The sequence below is a fragment of the Boleophthalmus pectinirostris genome, unplaced genomic scaffold (assembly GCF_026225935.1).
Source record: "Boleophthalmus pectinirostris isolate CB_2022bp ecotype Guang Dong unplaced genomic scaffold, ASM2622593v1 HiC_scaffold_21, whole genome shotgun sequence".
Classification (NCBI taxonomy): domain Eukaryota; kingdom Metazoa; phylum Chordata; class Actinopteri; order Gobiiformes; family Gobiidae; genus Boleophthalmus; species Boleophthalmus pectinirostris.
In genome coordinates this window covers 55,212-64,841 of record NW_026571175.1, presented here as the reverse complement: position 1 = coordinate 64,841, position 9,630 = coordinate 55,212, and positions in this window count along the sequence as shown.

Below are 9,630 nucleotides of genomic sequence, written 5' to 3'. Positions count from 1 at the left end.
TGGGGTCTCCAGCCTGTACTCTGCACAGATGTTTCTGTACACTATGCCCGCCACTTGGTTATATCGCTCCATATATACTTTCCCTGCCAGCATCTTACACCTGCAGTCATGTGCTGGACTGTCTCTGGAGTCTCTTTGCACAGTCTACACCGTGGGGCTTGTCTGGTGTGGTAGATCTGGGCCTCTATTGCCCAGGTGCTCAGGGCCTGCTCCTGAGCAGTCAGGATGAGTGCCTCTGTGCTCAACTTCAGACCAGCCCTCTCAAACCATTGGTAGGATTTCTTGATATCAGCCACTTCAGTTATGTTCCGGTGGTTCGCCCCATGTAGGGACTTGTAATGCCATGATGGTCCCTCCAGCACCTCTTCCTCTGGACCCCACTGTCTGAGACATTCTCTGAGCACCTCATCTGTCAGGGCCTTGTCCTTGATGTACTCAAGGAGCTTAGATGTTTCATCCTGGACAGTGGTTCCCACACTCACTAGTCCTCGGCCTCCTTCCTTCCAGCTTGCTTACAGTCTCAAGGTGCTGGATTTGGGATGGAACCCTCCATGCATGGTCAGGAGCTTTCGTGTCTTAACATCTGTGGTCTGTATCTCCTCCTTTGGCCAACTTATTTTTCCTGCTGGGATCTGATCACTGGCAGGGTGTAGCTGTTGATTGCGTGTGCCTTCTTCTTGCCATTGAGCTGCTTCTTAGGACTTGTCTCACTCTTTGCAGGTATTTGGCTGTAGCCTCTTTCCTTGTGGCCTCTTCGAGGAGCCATTTGTTTGTGGGATACCAAGGTAACTGTCCTCAGCGTCTGCTATTGTTCCCTCTGGGAGTGCGACCCCCTCTGTGTGGACTACCTTCCCTCTCTTTGTCACCATCCTGCTACATTTCTCAAGCCCAAATGACATTCCAATGTCTGTGCTGTAGATCCTGGTGGTGTGGATCAGTGAGTCGATGTCTCGCTTGCTCTTAGCGTACAGCTTGATGTCATCCATGTAGAGGAGGTGACTGATGGTGGCCCCATTTTGAGTCAGTATCCGTAGCCAGTGCGGTCGATGATTTGGCTGAGGGGGTTCAGACCTGTGCAGAACAGCAGTGGGGACAGTGAGTCTCCCTGGTATATGCCACATTTGATGGACACTCGTGCAAGTGGCTTCCCATTGGCTTCAAGGGTGGTTTTCCACAACTGCATTGAGTTTGCAATGAAGGCCCTTAGAGTCCTGTTGATATTGTACAACTTTTCACTGTTGTCCAGCAGGGGCGCAAAGACTCCCCCCCAAAAACATTTAAAATGATATTACAAGCACAGGTTTAGTCTGATCGTGCTGAAATTTGAATCACTAATGTGTGAGATCAGCCTGAATATAATACACTAATAGTGAAGTGAATAGAGAAGTGAACACTATAGATGGTTTTCGATCGAGAAAAATGCCCGGATGTAAACGCAGAAGGTCGGCCATGTTTGTGGGCAGCCGTGAATTGTGGTATTGAGCTATTTGCACTTGACTGTGACATATTTGTATTTATTTATTATTGTTTTTATATAAAAATGGTGAACAGTTGTTGTGTATATGTCTGCCACAATAGATTTAGTAAAGATGGCAAGTCATATTACTCAATTCCAGCTGTTATAAAAAATCAAGGTGACAAAACTACGGAACTAAGTGAACGGAGACCTGCACAGTGGATTTCATGTTTAAACAGGGCAGATTTCAAGCCTTCAAAACACACAAGAATCTGCTCTGATCACTTTAGAAGTGGTAAGTTAAATATTATTTTAAGAATTAGTGGCTCTTAAGGAGAAACAATAGAGCAATTGCTAATTAGCATAGCATAACAGTGCTAGCGACTGCATTTCAAGCAGTAAACCAAATTAACTTCATTGAAATTATGAACTGGAAACACTTTAACAGTAATAATTTTTATTGCTAAGCATAAATGCTTGCAAATAACATGTATTTTGTTAAACAATTACAGGAAAGCCTGCAAGTCTTCATGATGAAACACATCCTGATTGGGCTCCGTCAGTCTCCATGGGATACACGACAGCAACAACAACAGATGAGCGCTACAACCGTCTCAAAGCCCGGAAAGTTAAAATTGCCACCGCAGAATGTTCTCAGACACTGCTCAGGTTAGCAGAAATTGATGAGACAGAGACTGCACCACACTCTAAATTGGAGTCAACTGAAAGCGAGCCGTTACAGCCGGTCTGCAAATTTGATCTCCTGGGCAGTTTAGAAGGCAATGAGATGTGTCCAGAAGATAAGGCTGTGTCTGTCAAACTTAGTGCAACTGCAAATTAAGAAATTAACTGACTATTGGTTGAGAATCTGGAACTTAAATTGCAAATTTCCAAAATGGAAATTAATGAGGCCACATTCAAAGATAATGATGATAAGGTGAAATTTTACATGGGCCTCCCAAATTATATGATGCTCATGTCATTGTTCTCATGTGTGAAAAACCACATCAAAGATCCAGTCAGGTCAAAGCTGAACCCATTCCAAAAATGTATTTTGGTGCTCATGAAATTGAGACTGAATCTTCATGTTCAGGACATTGCTTATCGGTTCAACATTTCACAATCAACAGCCTCCAAAACTTTCACAGTAGTAGTAGATAAGATGTACTGGCGGATGAAGAGGATCATTCAATGGCCAGAGAGAGACCAGCTTCGCCTGACAATGCCAATGGAATTTCGGTGTGCATTTGGTCTAAAATGTGCTGTTCTCGTTGACTGCTTTGAAATTTTCATTGAACGCCCCTCCTGCCTGGAGGAAAGAGCTGGAACATGGTCCTTCTATAAACATCACAACACAGACAAGATTCTCACTGGCATTTCTCCTCAGGGTTCCATCTCGTTCTTGTCAGAATTCTGGGATGGTCATGCTAGCAACAAACACATTACAGAAAACTGTAGACTTCTGGACAAGTTGATTCCGAGTGATATGATTCTGGCCGATCAAGGTTTTAACATTCAGGATGTGGTTGGTGCTTGTGGTGCGGAGGCCAAAATTCCAGCATTTACAAAAGGCAAGTCACAACTATCACCGCTAGAACTTGAGGCCACCAGGAAGATCGCTCACCTGCGAATTCATGTGGAACATGTGATATAACTGTTGAGGAACAAGTACACTATTTTGCAAGCCACTCTGCCAATAGACTATTTGACATGTGATGAAGGTCAAGTGCCAACTGTTGAGAAAATACTGATTGCTCTGATCAACTTAAATAATTCTCTAATTCCTTTCAACTAGATTGTTTTGAAGTGGGCTAGGTACTCAGAAAGGTCGTTCTGTGTCATTAAATGTTATAGTAAGGTTCCAACTTTGAAAATGTATTTAGTTACAGAATACTGAATACTTGCATTAAAATGTATTTTGTATTGTATTCCTTTACTTGGCCAAATCAGAGTACAGAATACTTTCATGTTAAATTACATTATATTTAGACTGTAAAAAAACATGACATAAGATTAAATGGCCTTTTCATTTTTGGTTAACAGTTTACTATGCAGTTATTTATTACGTTTTTGTAATATTATGTTTAGTTTTTTTATATATGTATATATATCAAAGAACAAAATAAAATGTTCTTTACTATTTTACATGTTTACTATTTTTTATCTTGTGCCCAACTTTAAAAGCTCCAAAAATAAGTGCTGCTTGAATAATCAAGGTAATGCAGAAAAACATGTCACTGAAGTTTATCTTTACACACTAGTCTAGAAATGAAACCAGTACAGAGACAATGATCAAACATTATGTTAACATTGTGAAAATCCAATGAAAAGCCTATGCCTTCAGTTCAACCTAAATTAACCACACCAACCTCTACATCAAACCAAGTAGAGTAAACACACCAGTAAACATGTCAAATATAAAACATGCATAACTAACCCATTTCAATACAATGATTTCTTGCAATTCAATGTCTTATTTACAAACCAACAAATGCAAAAGTAGTGTAATTTGCAAGAAATCAAAACCAAACTGAATACCACTGCATTTATAAAACATTTAAAGGCAATTTAATGCATTTGGAGAAAAACATACAAGTATAACACATGTAGCAATGCTTATGTTTTCTTATTCTACTTGCCTTCTTTTAATTGAGGCAGCTTCCCACAGGTAGGGCAGTACCACTTTTTTGATCGAGGTGCACTCTTGAGGTTGACGCAGTGAAAATGAAACCATTTATTTTTTACAGCTATCATAGTCACATCTAACAACATCATCTCCTTCGATGTACTTTTTTTGGCAATAACAAATTAAATCTTCTGAGGTGTGCACCTGTGCAGTAACAGCAGCATTAGCTTTGGCAGCAGACCTAGAGTAAAATTTAGCAACAAGTTCTGGCAAAATCACAGAGTCAAAGAAAACTGATGCCTTGTCAGATATTTCTTGCCAAAATCGCTCATCAGGCTCAATCCTCTCAAAGTGCACATCTTTTTCTGTCCACACCACAAAGTCACAGAAGTCTCGCTCACATAGAAAAATCTGACACTGTACTTGGTAGCAGTACTGATGGGTGCACTTTAGTTGCGGTTTACAGTCCTGGTTCATCTCCAGACATGACTTGGAACCTAAATTGTCTTCTAACTTACCTGCCCGCAAACAGAACGGGCACTTTACCTCCACACACTCCACAGCACTCACATGATATGAAACAGTCTGGTGTGGCACCTATATGGGTATTTTGGATTTAAGACAAATCCAGAGTCTTGTGTAGAAAAAGAATCATGAAGGTTCTTCATTTCCATCTTGTATCTTTCCATGGCATCCTTTTCATGCTCGCATCCCCATCTTGTTGCAACAGTTGAAAATCTTGTTGGATTGCAAATGTTTTTAATAACAAATTGTGTAGGGTTTTCAGTATTGCTGAGGCACACAGATTTCAACCGAGATGCAGTTATCCTCCCTAACCAAAATTGATGCCACTCTTTGCTGCATTCTTGGAACCTGCTGGCACGTTCTACATGAGATGCTTGCTCAGCAGTGATGGAGATAGTGCTTCTCAACTCAGAACATCTCTGAAGTAACTCACTTTTGTCCATATCAAAACATTGTTCATCTAATAAATCTGTGAGAATGGGAGGAAACTTTCTATTCAGAGATTTTGGAATGTATGTATAGTTTGTCGGCCACAAAAAAGCAGAACATTGTTCTCGTATCAGAATATTTAGGCCCGACCCCCGACAGGGGGTAGGGCCTATTGCTTCCGCTCAGCGGAGCGAATGGGGAGCGACGTGCGCATGTCCGAATGCGACAAGACGACATGCAACTATGTCCACGGTCGCCCCCGGCACGAACAGCAGTATCCCAGTAACCCACGCCCATGAGCCATATTTACTACTGCTAAAATGAATGGAAGTCAATGGAAGGCGATGGGTGACCTCGACGAGATGGCGAATGACGAGCGCGTCAGTGCCCGTCACTCACCAATGACCCCACGGTGACGTGGGGAAGGTCGAGAGCTTTCAAAAAACGTATAATATGTTGTTCTAATGTTTTCGGATATACTGTTTTTGCTCGAATTATTATTATTATTTTATTATTATTATTCTGCTCTTTAAACCCTAATTTGACCCCCTAAACACGTTCAAAAACTCACCAAACTTGGCCCAAAATTCAGAAGTGGAGAAAAATTCGATAAAATATAGGTTTCGTACATTTGCTGTTTGCCTGACGAAGGCCTAGTGCCGAAACGTTGCACGGTTTGTCCTAATAAATTTCACAGTTTGCAAGTAAGATGGTGTGCGGGATTTTTCGGTATGTTCTGGGGCTGCTTCCTCTCCTCCAACGCACCCATCTCTAGTAGTTGATGTGCGAGGCTCTCATTCTCTCGTACACGGACATAAAAAAATGGCGACACAGCGCCACCTCGAAAAGTCAAAATACATTGCACCTATGGGAGACGTCTCGACCTCAACTTTGTCGTAGAGCCACGAAATTTGGTACACACATTCGTCATGTGAAGACAAACAAAAAATGTTATTATGGCCATGCCCCCCGACAAACCAGAAGGCGGCCATATTGGATTGAAATTTGAGTCCGCATTTTCGTTGACTTTGCATTTGAAAAAACTCCTCTGAAGGCGCTTCACCCACAGGGCTGAAAATCACCGTACATCATCTAGACAAGTGGAACATCTAAAGTTAGCTGATTTTTTTTGATAACTGTCACGGTTTACGTGCGGCAAAGCTGCAAATTTCGATAAAAATTTTGCCTAATTTCAAGGTGACATTATTTGCTCCTGTTCACACAGACTTAGTCCGATCATGCTGAAATTTGAATCACTAATGTGTGATCTCAGTCTGAATATAATACACTATAAAATATATGAAAAGTGATCACTATAGCGCCCCCTACTGTATACATGAAACTTCAACATTATCGGAAATGCACCAAATTTGGGAATTAAATTCTATGCATGATTACGAGCAAGAAATTATATTATGGACATAGGGAATTTTACCCATGTTGGCCAGCAGGGGCGCAAAGACTCCCCCCAAAAATATTGAAAATAGTATTACACGCACATGTTTAGTCCGATCGTGCTGAAATTTGAATCACTAATGCATGATCTAAGCCTGAATATAATACACTATAAAACATATGAAAAGTGAACACTATAGCGCCCCCTACCATACACATGAAACATCAACATTGTCGGATTTGTACCAAATTTGGGAATTCAATTTCATTAATGCCTAGAAGCAAAAACATATATTACTGACATGGGCATTTTTCATGGTTGGCCAGCAGGGGGTGCAAAGAACATTTAATGGCGCACTATGTAATTTTTCCGTTTGCGAGTGCGACTTTGCGGGTACGGCGTTTGCGGGCACGGCCTTTGAGGGATGCGCCGTTTGCGGTGCGCGGTGATTGCGGGCGTGGTGTGGGCTGGGCGAGGGCCATTCGACGCCGCTTGCAGCTTTAATATTCTTTCTTTCTTCTTATTTTTTTTCCTAACCAACTCACCCATTTTTCTCCCACTGAACAATGATGAAAAGTCCTGGAAATTTTGCCATCTGGTAAAACTTGCTCTTCTCTAACTTTTGGCTATTTCCATTTTCCAAAAATAAATAAAATGGCCCCCAAACGATTCAAAAATGCATTAAAGGTTGCATAGAGGATTTTCCAAGGAACGAGAAATCCAGCAACTGTTCGTCCTTTTTCAAATGTTGCGCATGCGTGAAACCACCCCCCCACAGCTCCCTACATAGAAACGCCTCCTCCTTACACCAGAAAAAGGTTTGTTTCTAGAAAACAAGTACTCATCGCTGAGTCTGGCTAAGATGGTGTGGGTTTTTTCGGAAGGTTCAATGCATGTCCTAAAAAGAAGCACAGGAGATGAAGAATCCGAGAGAACAGGCCACTTTATTTCGTCATTTTCCATTGAGAGGGATTCAAGTTGATTACCAAGTACAACTGTCACCCCGGAACGACGCCTCTCCCAACTCAAAATCAGGGGTAGCTTTATACTACATCTTGACAAAACATTAACTTGTTGATTTAGCATATACAGCAAGAAAATTAACAATACTGCTGACCCAGTACACCTTATCATGGGTGGGAACTTGCCACGGGGTCCACATATGTCAGTTTTTCTGCTTCGTGGCACTCAAAGTCCAGAAAAACATGTTCTTTATGGCACTCCAAGTACAGAAAAAACATGTTATATAGACCTATAGATAGTCATACGTGTTTTCCACCCTGTTGTCATTCCAAAGTCCATAATCTTAGGTGAATTAGCATGGCCACCACTTAATTTCCCACAGTATTCCCCCTTTTGATTACATCAAACATGTAATCACCACCTAAAATAAGAGAAGCAAGACGCTACCTCCACATAATAAATCCCCCTATATGAACAAAATAAAATTTTAAATTTTTTTGTTAGCTTTAGCTCTTTTATAACATTTCCCAGATTCTTGTTAACACAATATTCTTGAATAACATAGTACATAATCAATACATGACACTCGGACAGCGAAAATAAGAGACCAGGAGCACATACTCAGGAAGGTTTTATCTCTATTTAATCAATGGATATATTTGTAGGGTTTCAATCAAACCCAATTATTGGAGTCAGAACGTGAGAGCTGAGAATCAGCAGAGAGTAACAAAATTTGGGAGACGGGAGCATTTCGTGTTAAGGCAGTAGTAATTAATCGTTCTACTAGTGATCTGAGACATGGGATAATGCAACATCCAATTACAACTAAAACAGCTAATATAATCAGTATAGTGGTACATATGGATATTATGGTAGCCGTCCAAGGGCCAAATATTTTGTAGAGCCAGTTAAACCAAGTATCTTCAGATACGCCAGAATTCCTACCCAGTTCCTCAGACAAGGATTTGAGTTTGGACAAAGCTTTAATAATCTTTCCATCAGGGGATGTGTTGTTTGGTATATAGGTACAGCATTCAGTTCCAAACATGCTGCATACAGATGATTCTTTGGCAAGTAGCATATCAAGGGCAATTCGATTTTGCCAAGCCATAAGTGAGGCCTAATTGTTCAACGATACCTTCCAATGAATAACAGAGGATTGCATCGTTGAGTAATTGATTTACGCCCTCTACAATGTTTTAAATCTGCTTGAAAAGCTGCATCATCTTTTCTATTTTTTATTAGAGTAATTCTTTGTGGGTTAATTTTGGAAGTATTTTCTGCTCGTTTTTGCTGTCCATCGGTACTGGCTATAACTCTGGCGATCTCTGTTGCATAATTGTTTTCTTTTGACAGGCAAGTGTCTTTACAGACAACTTGTACATTTAATGCATGGTCTATAGCTGGTATACCGAGCATGCAATCTAATACTTCACATACATCAAATACTATATTACAAGTTTGTCCTTCGTAGCAAAGTTTTACTATTTTTGGTGCTCCCCTTTTTACCCTTTTCTGTGCTCCTTGTGTCTTACAACTCCATGTCGTGGCTTGTCATTTTGCTTGTTGGCTGTCCGAGGTCAGTAGTGGTTTCAAAGCTTCTATTGATAGGGACTATAACAAAACAAATAAAGAAAAAAGAAATTAGCATAATCAAAGATAGACATTGAAATTTCTCATAAAGCATGGCCTGTACTCTCCTTTTAAATTATTCCCCTTTTCTTCCCCCTCTGCTGGAGCCCCAGTAGCGGACGGCAGTCGAGGTGCGTCTTCAGGTCCTCTGCATTCAGCGACATCTGGATCCGATTGATCTTCTCCATCGTCATCACCCAAGATCCAGGGGAGATGAGTTCATCTGAATTGGTTCTTTCTTCTTCTCCTTTAATTCAGCTTGATATTTTTGTAGTTGCAGTTCACAGCGGCCAGCTCCAGTTCTGTTTCTTTTCTTCAGCCTCCTTCTTATCTTTCTGCCACTTGGTTATCTGGTGTTGCAATGGGCATCGAATCCTTCTTCAGATTTGTTATATAGCCCCATGATATTCTGTAGGGCGTCTTGGACTGACTTCGGCATGCCTTTCACCAGCGCAGATCGGAACATGACTGACATTCCAGTTCCGACTTCCATCTGTTCTCCGGTTACATCATGGTATAGATTGGTAGCCCGCTGCTTGTAGCTGTAATAATCGTCGTTATCTCGCATCTGCATGGACAACAGCTCGTCAGTGACAATACATG